This window comes from Mytilus californianus, unplaced genomic scaffold (genome assembly GCF_021869535.1).
Source record: "Mytilus californianus isolate M0D057914Y unplaced genomic scaffold, xbMytCali1.0.p SCAF_8, whole genome shotgun sequence".
In the NCBI taxonomy this organism is placed as follows: Eukaryota; Metazoa; Mollusca; class Bivalvia; order Mytilida; family Mytilidae; genus Mytilus; species Mytilus californianus.
In genome coordinates, this window is record NW_026262734.1 from 52,918,438 (window position 1) to 52,930,260 (window position 11,823).

At 33.1% G+C, this 11,823-nt stretch overlaps 1 long non-coding RNA gene across 2 annotated transcripts; it reads right to left on the reverse strand.

Annotated features, from left to right (window-relative positions):
• Positions 1 to 3,285: 3,285 nt before the first annotated feature.
• LOC127710617 (uncharacterized) lies at positions 3,286 to 8,566 on the reverse strand. 2 transcript variants are annotated; one of them, XR_007986240.1, is made up of 2 exons: positions 8,445 to 8,566; positions 3,286 to 3,446 (listed from the first exon to the last, which is right to left on the reverse strand). It is a non-coding gene; the product is annotated as an uncharacterized LOC127710617 (long non-coding RNA). The 2 variants fall into 2 exon arrangements; XR_007986239.1 differs by having other exon boundaries at positions 8,398 to 8,566.
• Between the last annotated feature and the right edge of the window lie 3,257 nt (positions 8,567 to 11,823).

The window sequence follows — 11,823 nt, forward strand, 5'->3', positions numbered from 1 at the left end:
CTTGTGCAATGCCAAGATAACAGTTATCGATAGATTGTAGAGACATGAATGTGCATATGTATATACAAAAATATTTTGCTTTATTTTTACTTACTGGTAACAAAATCAATATTAATACCAATCAAAACTATATTCAAATATCTAATTACAGTATTGAATTGGTAACAATTTAGGATAACAGATCGTTTCTACTTTCCTGACTCGGTAAACAATATCTAGTTTAAAATGAGGATGTGCTAATTTATAGTGTGTCTTTTTATGTTGTAACGTTACACTGCTGTTTCAGGTTAGGGTGAAGGTTGGTACATGTTAAGACGTTTAAACCCTCTGCTTTTGACAGGAGCTTGATGTTCAGTGGTCGTTTGTTGAAGTGGTTCATAAGTGTTTCTCGTTTCTCGTTTTTTTTATATATAGATTAGACCGTAGGTTTTCCTGTTTGAATTGTTTTACACTTGCCATTTTGGGGCCCTTTATAGCTTGCTGTTTGGTGTAAGCCTAGGCTCCGTGTTGAAGACCGTACTTTGACCTTTAATTGTTTACTTTTTACACATTGTGACTTGGATGGAGAGTTGTATCATTGGCACTCATCCCACATCTTCTTAAAATAAGAACTATATTTGTCTTTCTCATTTATTTTGGCACTAAATTTATTTCGTGCTTTACGTTTTAGTGTCTATAAATTCATAGGAATACTTTCACGCATGCGCAGTATATCGTAAAGGAAGCACCTGTTTGACTCCTCGATTATGATGGAAGTTTTTAACGTGAAAACATTTCTGAACGTTTTAAATAAAGTTCTATCTTTTTAATCGAAATTGAACGTTTTATATCAAAGATGACGAACATACGATCATTTGACGAGACTACGACAAACGAACTGCAAATTATGATCATTTTATAGAAATATTGAAATTAAAAAGCGAACTGTCAGGGGGAACACAATGTTGTTGAAACGACGAAACTACGACAAACGAATTGCAAATTGTGGTCGTTGGCCTTGAGGAATATTGAAATTAAAATGCAGACTGACTAATTTTACTGGGAAAAATATTTAACCGGATAAGTGACTCCTCCGATGGCGATAAGCGGATTAACTGTAATCACAACTTTATAACACCTGTTGTAAATGTTAATTTAAGCTGAGGGTCATAAACTTGTCAGAAACATGTAGACAGGTAGAATTATAGTATTGCGAAAATATTTTACACTTTCCAAATTTAAGTGACGAAATTGATTTGAAATACTTTCGTCATTTTGAAAACAGTTTCGTAAATTACGAAAGTGACGAGCGCTAGTGACTTATTTCTATATATCCCGTTTGAAATAAGTTTTCTAAGTACACCTCCTATACTACTTGTGTTGTGCGTTCTTTACTGACCAAGTTCATAGAGGGGAACGGATAGACCTCAATGAATCATTGTTTTGAACAATTTATACTATATAGGATTTAAGCATTGTTTCGAATGTACTTGGGTTTTTTGTTACGTGTAGGATTAATTACGCCTCCTATACTATTTGTGTTGTGCCTTCTTTACTGACCAAGTTCATAAAGGGGAAGGGTTCAGATCTCAATAAAAATAGTTAACATAGCCACATATCCATGTGCTTGTACCAATTTAGGATCATCGTCAGTACATGATAATCATTTGTTATAAATATCATTTACAGAATAGAGGAGTCTCTAAATGGGGGTTCTACATTTCCGAAATCACTGTACATGTGTCCCTTATTCTCTATTATTTATATTTAAGCAATCCGTTATTCATTATTTTTTTCCACTATTTTTCTCTTTCATTTATTTTTGTTTTTATTCTCCTTTTTCACATGGTTCTGTAGTCAATTATACGCGTAAAACTTCAACCAGACCCTCGTTTAGTAACACAACTTACAGTTTGTTTCAGTAGTTCAGTGAACAAGTCTTCAATATGTTGACGTGTTAATTTTAAGTCATTGTATTTCTAATATAAGAAAAGACATCCACAGTACGCTTTTCCTAGTGCGGTCGAAAAACAGATACCGAATGTTACATTTATTACGTCGCCCGTATGAGAGATAGACATTCACAGTATGCTTTTCTATGTGCGAATGGAAAAAAAGACACACCAAGGTGTTACGTTTATTGTAAAGGTATGGTCATTGCGTCTCCAATAGCATACATATAAATTCACAGGTTGATTTTCTAGGTGCGGTTGGGGGAAAAACACACACCAAGATGTTACATTCGTTGTAAATACACGTTCATTGCGTCTCAATAATATAGATACAAATTCATGGGATGATTTTCATAGTGCAGTTGGGACAAAAACCACACCAAAGATGTTAAATTCATTGTAAACTCATAGTCACTGCGCCATCAATATCAAATTTGACGAATTGTCAATGCAAGATCTTGTTGCACTTCGGTTTAAGAATACAGCGTCTTTCAACTATCCAAGCAGCGAATGTGATCGATCCTTCTTAAAACACAAATAACGACTTGTGACATAAAGGAATGAACATGGTGGTTGTGGTGGGGAGGATGATTCTTTTGATGAATATTCTGACCTTGTAATAACTTGGGAAAAATATTCTATCCCACGATAGGATGACAATTAACGTTTTGTTAATATATAATACATTACACTGCAATAAATAGTTGTGCATGTATTTAGTGAAAATAAATTAGCCTTACTATCAACTAATATAAATGAATATTCAATCCTCAAAAATCATCTTGCTCCTACCTTCCCCGATAATCATATGATCGCCCATAATCAAAATATTACTTTTCCTTAACACCTTGGCATCTTATCTTTCTCCGGTAGTTATCATAACATAAAATAGATATTAGCAACTACCACATATATTTGACGGTACATACATGTGATACAACAGCAACCACCAAAACCCGACTCCTCTGACACAAAAATATAAATATAGACAACCAACAATTAGCAATACACGGTAGAGATAGCCTGACTGTGTACAGCAAAATTGTGACGAGTTTCATCCAGTCTCACATGCACCAAAACTTCCTTTTTTGCCTTTTTATGTCATATATTGTAAAAGTAAAACACACAATGCAAACCTGAACAGCCAATATATCAACAAGAAGACCACTGACTTGAATATAAAAATGCTCTTAATTGGGAAAGCAGGGTCAAAATGTGCTTCCTATTACAGTAACATCGCTTACTAGATAGAAGCTGTTGTCGCTTTTACTAAACTTGTTCCAAAAAAGGAATTAGAAATGCATATGACATTGTTTTCTTATTTTACATTAACCAGAGATGTAATAAAACAACATTTAATTATTTGTTTTAAATTATTTAATCGTATCTAAACTATCTGCCTTATTAAAGACTTGGGTTCCTGATTTCTGTCTGTAGTCACATTTTCTGGCTCTTCATTATACTCTCATTGTTTGAAATTTTCCACCAATAATACAATCTGGTCTGATAAAATTACTGAAATAAAAAAAGAAAAAAATGGTTATCGAGTAACTTAAATTGAAATTGCTTACATGTTTTAGTGCATAGTACAGACTCTATAGATAAAATTAACACTGACTGTGCAACACCACACCGTTTAACTGGAACAATAGTGTCGTTATAATGATTTTAGTGCATCCGAAGCGCTTTTCTGTATCAAACTCCACAGTGAACATTCAAATCCAAACATTTGGTATTGATGTTTCCTAGCAGCTGTATGTTTCAAGAATATCCAGATTTCCTTTTCATATAATTATATCTACTTTTCTCCTTTAATAAATACCTGAAGCCTTTTTAAACTTATGAGTTTAAATGTCCCTTTGGTATCTTTCGCCTCTCTTTTGAAAGCATTTATTATGACACAATCTTGTAAGCTAGTGAGCATATTAGTATGTTCACCATGTTTATGTCAATTTTTTTCTGAGATCATCTTGATAGTCATATGAATGAATAAATAAACCAATGAGGGTCGGTTGAGAACAAAACTTTACGACAAAAGAGATGAAACCAACTTTCCAATTCTATGTAGCAACATTCCAGCAGCGCCTGCATATGGGGTATACATCTTCTAATTGATACGATATTACAGGGCTTGCATTTCCTATCATGATTTCCTTAATAGAGATTTGCCTCTCACAAGGAAGTTATTAAACCAAGAGTTCCACATGAAACTGATGGTTATATAAAGTACCGTTACTCTGGAACAGCAAATCATCTAGTGGTGAAGTTGAAATCATCCATTCAAAAACTTTACGGACGCCACGTACCACGAGTTGGTTGACCGTTATGGAATACCGTTTCACATATGACGACGGATACGTTCAAATTGTCGTAACGACATCCCGTCCTCTTTTCCACGAATGTGACCTACTGAATAAGACTTATTACCGGATTTATTCTTACATGAGTAACACTACGAGTGCCACATATGGAGCAGGATCTGCTTACCCTTCTGAACACCTGAGATCACCCAGGTTATTGGTTGGGTTCGCGTTGTACAGTCTTTAGATTTCTATGTTGTGTTTTGTATACTATTGTTTCTTTTGTTTTTTTTTGCCATGGCGTTGTCAGTTTTTTTTCGACTTATAGGTTCATGATGTTTGAGTGACCCTTTGATATCTTTTATAAGTCTATTATCTCTGTTCATTTGGGATTTTGATGTTGATGTCTCATATATTATAGTTGTTATACGCCTATGCAAATTGTATACCAAAGTCCGTCCGTTCATCTGTCAACCCTTCCTACGATAACTCAAATTTGCTTGAACCAATTATGTAATTTTAATAGAACATTAGGATTGACGACAGAAAGCTCCGTATTGCTTTTGAAAATGGATGATTTGTTGTTCCAGAGTAACGGGACTTTATATAATCATAAGGTTTCATGCAATTTTGCACATCTAATATGCCTGGATTGATTACCTAAAACAGAAAGCTTTCGGTTTGCATACCAGAGTTGAAGGACTTTATTTGCAAATTAGAATAAATGTTTCGTTTGCTGTACCATAACATGACCTAACATCCATCTAAATGCCTATTTACAGGGAATATAATTTCTTTAAGTTCTATAAATCTTCAAAAATAAATTATGTGAAATAAGACTGTTCAAAAACGATGCTCATTTTACAGTGTATAGTTATTTATGAAGTATAAGAACTCTGGCAAATTATTCCAAAATTTTATTTTGTGATGAAAACGTTGTCAGTAAGATCAAGTGTTGAAAAAATATTAACAGGGCAAAACAAGTATTAGAGTGAATAAATTGATTTCGACATCGACTGATCAAGTATTCTATTCATATTTCTAAATAACATAATTCAATTATAGAAGAACATAATATTGGTCAAGGGTATTTCATTTGTAATTAAGTAAATAGTACGGAGAGGGACAAATAAATAGCCGTTGTTTTAATAAACTGTGCATCTGTTGGAGTGTGAAATACATTTTTACTATAGAGACGTAATGGACAACGCTTTTATTGATTGACTAATAATTTCGGAAACAAATGTAACAGTTCGTATTACGACGATAAAAATATAGGATTTTATTTATCTCTGAAGATTGATAGACCTTAAACAAACTAGATAAATAACATAATCAGAGACTACAAAAGTTCCGTTTAATTGAGTAAATAAATCAAAGGTAAACACAAAATATCGACAAAGACAGTCGCTGACGATAGTTGTTATGTTACGCAACCTCAGTTTTCCTAGTTAAAAGGGATATCAAAGGTAGAAAAAAAAGAATAAACAATGATAATCATGTCAACATTCAAAACAATAATAAATATCCGAATAAAAAAACTATAATTACAGATATGTCCACCTGAACTTAATTAATGGCCATTACACTTCAAAGTATATTTTTAAAATATAGCATTGTTCTTAATAGGAAAAATATGATATTTTCAATATGATGCCCCAAGCACCCCCCCCCCCCCCCCCCCCTGGGACGACAAAATCAATCATGCTCTCTTACACTTTGCTGTTATCTCCTAGCAGTTTTCACACACATCGCGATCAAAAACAATAACAAAATATTATCCATTTAAATGCGAAAACAATTTATGTTATGTTGAATAGTTAATGTGTATGCAATATCAAAATAAAAATGTCAAAGTATGAAAATATGGCATGAAGTATCATAGGAAGTTACACGTATTGTATTTTCTTGCAAATGGCATGGTTATTCAGATTTTTACAAAATAAGTTTATTTCATCATTGTTTATTTTTTTTCAATAATGTTGGTAACCTTAATTGCTTCTGGCTTAAGGTCTCAATCACAATTCTCAAATAGATCGTTATATAAAAGTGCGGTCTCAAACACAACAAAACAGATGATGGTGAGAAGACACACGTAGGATTAGACAAACAACAGGTCACAAAAGTTACATAGAAACCATAAGGTTGAATTACACAAAAAAGTCCCTACTACGTTAATTGCATCCTTGTTGTTCCTAGCAAGTGAAGGCTCGACGACGATTCGCATTAGAGGATGAAATGAACGATACAAGAAAGACAGGATTACCTTGGTCTTCTTTAATACAGATATTCCATAACATTCAACCAAAACAAAATGTTGTTAAAAATGTATCGGAGTGATGACTTCACCTTATGAAAACCTTTGTCAATGACTTCATTATAAAACAACAAAAATTGTTTTTATTGAATAGCAAATACCATTGTCATGCTTAGGAGACATCACTTTTGAAATTGGCAGCTGATCAATTATGCATCTAGAATGCAATAAATTATAATAGAACTATTAGTTCGAACTACAAAACACTTTTATTAAGATGATTTGATTTTAATTGCCATTGTCTGACACAATAACTTAATATGTAAAAAATAATCATAAGTTATTTAAAATTACAAAAAAAAAATAAAATATATGTGACTTTAAAATGTTCACTTTATACACAACATTATGTAGGCTTGTACATTTATTTCCATTCATAGCTCGTAATTATCCGATCTGTAGTTTTCGTCACCATAATTTGATACTATACTAAGTGTAGGGTACAAAACCTTATAAAAAAAATGTATAATCAAAATAATATTAGCGCTTTTCAGAAAGTTGAAACATGCAAGTATATCCCACTGAGGAATATTCAAACATTTATTAGAAGAATCGAACCACTATAAGGCATGGGATATAGCAAATTGTTTAATTAAGACACACTCTCGGCTTTCTATGATTAAGGATAATGCGTTTATTGAATAAAATCACAGTCTGAAATCGGGTTTTATTGGATCCTTAACGGGAAAAAAATTCCCTGTTCAAATTGAGCAAGGAAAAATCATATTTTTCACAGTTGAATATTTTGGAACTGAAATTCATTTACATATAACTTATCGTTTTCCGTTTTGGAATATAGAAATATCATTGATACCTTCTGAAAATTTAATGTTTATAAGTTTGAATTTTTTCGAAACAACTAGCTGTACTTTTTATTACTTTTTCTGAATTTTGGGTTTTTAATGCTCTTAAACTTCGTATTTGATTTGTCCTTAAAATGTGTTTATGAATATAATTCGAAGTTGCAACGTTAAAATTGACATTCCAATGGCATAACAAAAACATCATCATTGCAAAATCGTATCTTCCCTTTAATTTTCATTTATCCATGACATTTTAGGCCCACGGGGGAACAGTATAAATCATTTCTAAAATGTAATTGCCGGAATCAAACTTGGTCTCCATATATTTTTCTATGGAACAATAAGATGCTTTAATTAAAAAGTGTCTTTCAACTTCATTTCAAACATCCTGGTAAAATGCTAAAATTCAAGGTCTTGTGTTATACTTTTTGAACTCATTTAATGTTGAATTTCATTTGTATAATCAATTTGAAATAAAAAAAGACAGCGTAACATTTGTGTAAAATATCAAACAAATATTAATATTTTAAAAATGGGGAAAATAGAATAAGCACACCTCCAAATGAAATGTATGCATGTTTTATACATGTTAGTCTGATTGTGTCATAGAATAAAATTCACTATTTCCCCTTATTTTTGGCGAGAGTGAAAATCCTGATTTTTTTTAGTACAAATGTCATCGTGTTTTATTTTTAATCTCTCATTTTCTGTTAAATGTACATGATGTAAACGTTATATATATATATATATAAAGTTAAATTTCATTCACTCTTTTTATCCAGACGTGAACGAAAATGTAGAAAAGATAGTATATTCAAGGGAAACTGCATTAGTGTTTAATAATGCTGATCTTACCTAGCCATACCAATAAATAAAAAATACAATATTTTTAGTAAAAACATACATGTCACTACCCAAATTTCTCTTTCTTGACCATGTTAATACTTTTTCAAACAAGGATAAATTTGCTAAAAACTGCGTATTACATTTTATTTGAATCTATTTATTTGCCGTTATTGTTTGTGCAATTGTTAAAAGCCACCAACCTTCAAGGACATCCAAATGAAGTTGAAATCTGAAAATGTATCCTTACCTGGAAATTTTTTTCCTCCACAGATATCATGGAAACAATCCCACAATAATGTAATTTCTATGTGACAGTTTGCATACTGTATATCGATTTACGTTAAATTCATGGTAACACATGGTTGCATTCAAATCGTGGCAGGTTATGTAGTGTATATATTTTATTTTTACGACATATCGTCAAGATACATAAGATAGGTTTATTATCCGAATCGATTTGTTGTTTGAGATTGTACCAAGACTTGAGATTAAAGGGGCTTTAGTAATTATTTTGGCAATATACGTTGAAATAGTCAAAACATGTTTTTCTTGGCTTCCAACATTTCCCAGAACGGTATATTGAATAATTATTGGTTATCAGCAGTCATTTGGTTCAATATCGTCAAAATAAGCCTTAAAATATTGCTGATATATAATTGATTTGCAAGACTATAATTCGACCTCATTTGAATCCGTATGCATACTACCTTTAATTTGAGCCCGTTTGGAGATGCTTGCACATGGGCTGTATTTAGGTATTGAAAAGAATATCAGCTCGATAACTGAAATTTAGGCCGAACTTTTTATATTATAATTTGTCCCTAACATTTATTACATGTTTTTTTTTTTTATTTTCGACACATGCAAATGTTATTCTGTATGTCATTGATTTTTGAGGCGCACGCTCGAATGTATGGTCCACCAAATTAAAATAAGTGAAATACTTGGTAAATATTACGCTTATGTTCCGGCTAATTATATAATTATTTGTTTGTATATATTGGGTTTCATTCGATCCTTTATAAACGACTTTATGCTACAGAAGATATTTTTTCGTCTGCCAGTCTGCCAAAAAATTAGGGCAAGCATTTGATAGTCGCTTTACTGAAACAAGAACTCAAGCAAAGGAAGTTTAAAAGACAAATATATATCGCATTCAATTTTCAGTGACTAGTGTAACATCGAATGTGTGCAGTCGTATACGCTATTACATATCACTGGTCAATTTGCAGATTACTAAATTGATTTTGATATAACACACTTACAGATGGGTGCGGTCCTAACCTGTACACAGGTTAACTTAAAGCAGTCCTTACGACTGCTCTATAGGTTAACTTTGGAAAATTTTAGCAGACCTGTAAGTTAACTTTATCCCTAGCAGACCAGACCTCATGTCTGCTTTTATAGGACTGCTGCAGACCAGACCTAAGGACAAGTTTGCTAGAGCAGACCTGTTCCCAGGACAGGTCAGCTCGACCAGACCAGAACTGTGGACAGGTCAGCTCGACCAGACCAGAACTGTGGACAGGTCTGCTTGACCAGACCAGACCTGAGGACAGGACTGCTTGACCGGACCAGACCAGACCTGAAGACAGGTCTGCTTGACCAGTTCAGACCTTTGGACAGGTCTGCTTGACCAGACCAGACCTGTGGACAGGTCTGCTTGACCAGACCAGACCAGTGGACAGGTCTGCTTGACCAGACCAGACCTGTGACCAGGTCTGCTTGACCAGACCAGACCTGTGGACAGGTCTGCTTGAACGGACCAGACCAGACCTGTGGACAAGTTTGGTATTTAACAGAGCAGTCTTGTCAGTCATGGGGACAGGTCTGCTTTTTAATCGGTCCTATGGATATTCTTAACCACGTTGATACATACAATAAAAGCAGTCCTGTTTACAAGTTAACTTTGGATCATGTTAACTTTATTTTGGAAGAGCAGACCAGACCAAAATTAACTTGGGATCATGTTAACTTTTGATAGCAGACCTGGTCATAAGTTAACTTGTGTGTAGGACTGCTTGTGGCAAAGTTAACTTCGTCCAAAGTTAACTTCAATTCTGGACATGGACCTGTCCTGAAGTTAACTTTTCGGGCAATCATTAAACAGTCATAGGACCAAGTCTGCTTTTTAAGTTAACACAAATTCTGTCCTAGGACCCGTCACAGCAGTCATAAAACCGGCCCTAAGTTAACTTTAACCAGTCATAAAGTCTGCTTATTAAGTTAACTAGCTGTACAGGTTAGGACTGCACCCATCTGTAAGGCACAATTTGATTGTCTTTGCAAAATATTCAAATATACAAAGCATGATAAGTTGACAGTCGTATATAGGCATTTTAACCAATTTTTTTGAAAAATAAATATTGATATCAAAAGTTATTGGCTAATTAAAAGATTGAACATAATTACAAGATTTGAAAACTTTACACATTATATACATAACGCTCAGATAATTTTGCTCTTTCCGCTTGCTCTTCATTAGCAATGTAAATTTATGCCCCTATAAGGCAAACAACTGGTCCTCTTGAAACTTTAACTACAGGGTCACTAACGGAATTATCAAGTATACTATTAAAATCTTTATAAAGATGATATGAACAATTATTAATATTCGACACAAAGAATAATATTCATTTACTACAATTCAACGTAAGAAATTTTTAATCCTTAAATTGAAAATCTATGTCAAATGTGTTGTCTTTCAAAAGAATAAATTGAAAATACGTTTTGTTTCAAATATTAAACAACGAAATTCCGTAGGTTTTCTTAGTGCAGTAAATAAATACACACAGATGTTGCATTCATTTAAATTATCAGGTCAGTTTGACTCGAATATCAGAAATAGAAATTCAGTTTGTAATTATTGACGCGTTGTCAAGGACAAATTTTTAAATGTATGGTGATTTTGTATTTTTTGTTTCAAAGTCTAGTGAAGCAAGAAAAACAAGTAAAGATGTTGCAGCAGAAATGAAGTATAAATAAACACTATCTTTTGCTCAAAATTAATCATAAATTGTGTAAAGCTTTTAAAAATTCATTCCAGATATCCAGCTACTCTGACGTCATGAAACTATTTGCAATTTTGTTGATTTTAGTCGTACTGTCTTGTTTTACTCAACAGGTTATAAGCCATCGGCGGCGTAAGTAATAACTTCTTCATTATAATTACTAGTATGTATCAATGTTTGTATAATTTCTAAACAGTTTAATAACAGACGGCTATAGGAACCATGCTCAGTTCTTGGTCTTTCGCTAAAAATGTATAGTATCTTTATAATTATACGTGACAGTATACGATACTTCTTCAAATATTAGAACGACTGAAATCGACACAACATATGTTTTACCATCACAAATTGGTTAACCGATACGATGTGCCGATGTCTCTACTCACTAGAGGTCGTAGATCTTTAAATAGCAGTATAGTCTTCTAACCGGTAAATTACCGATTGTGTTCTATTCCCGATACTGACATTTGACTGAATGTGAATTCGCATAGCGGTTGGTGCATTCATAGCAGGAGACGCTTACCCTGTCGTCGCACACAGTCATTCTCCTTTTGGAGTTTATGCAATTCCTTCAGTTTTTGTTTGTTACATGTACATTTATTTGTCTTTTCTTTG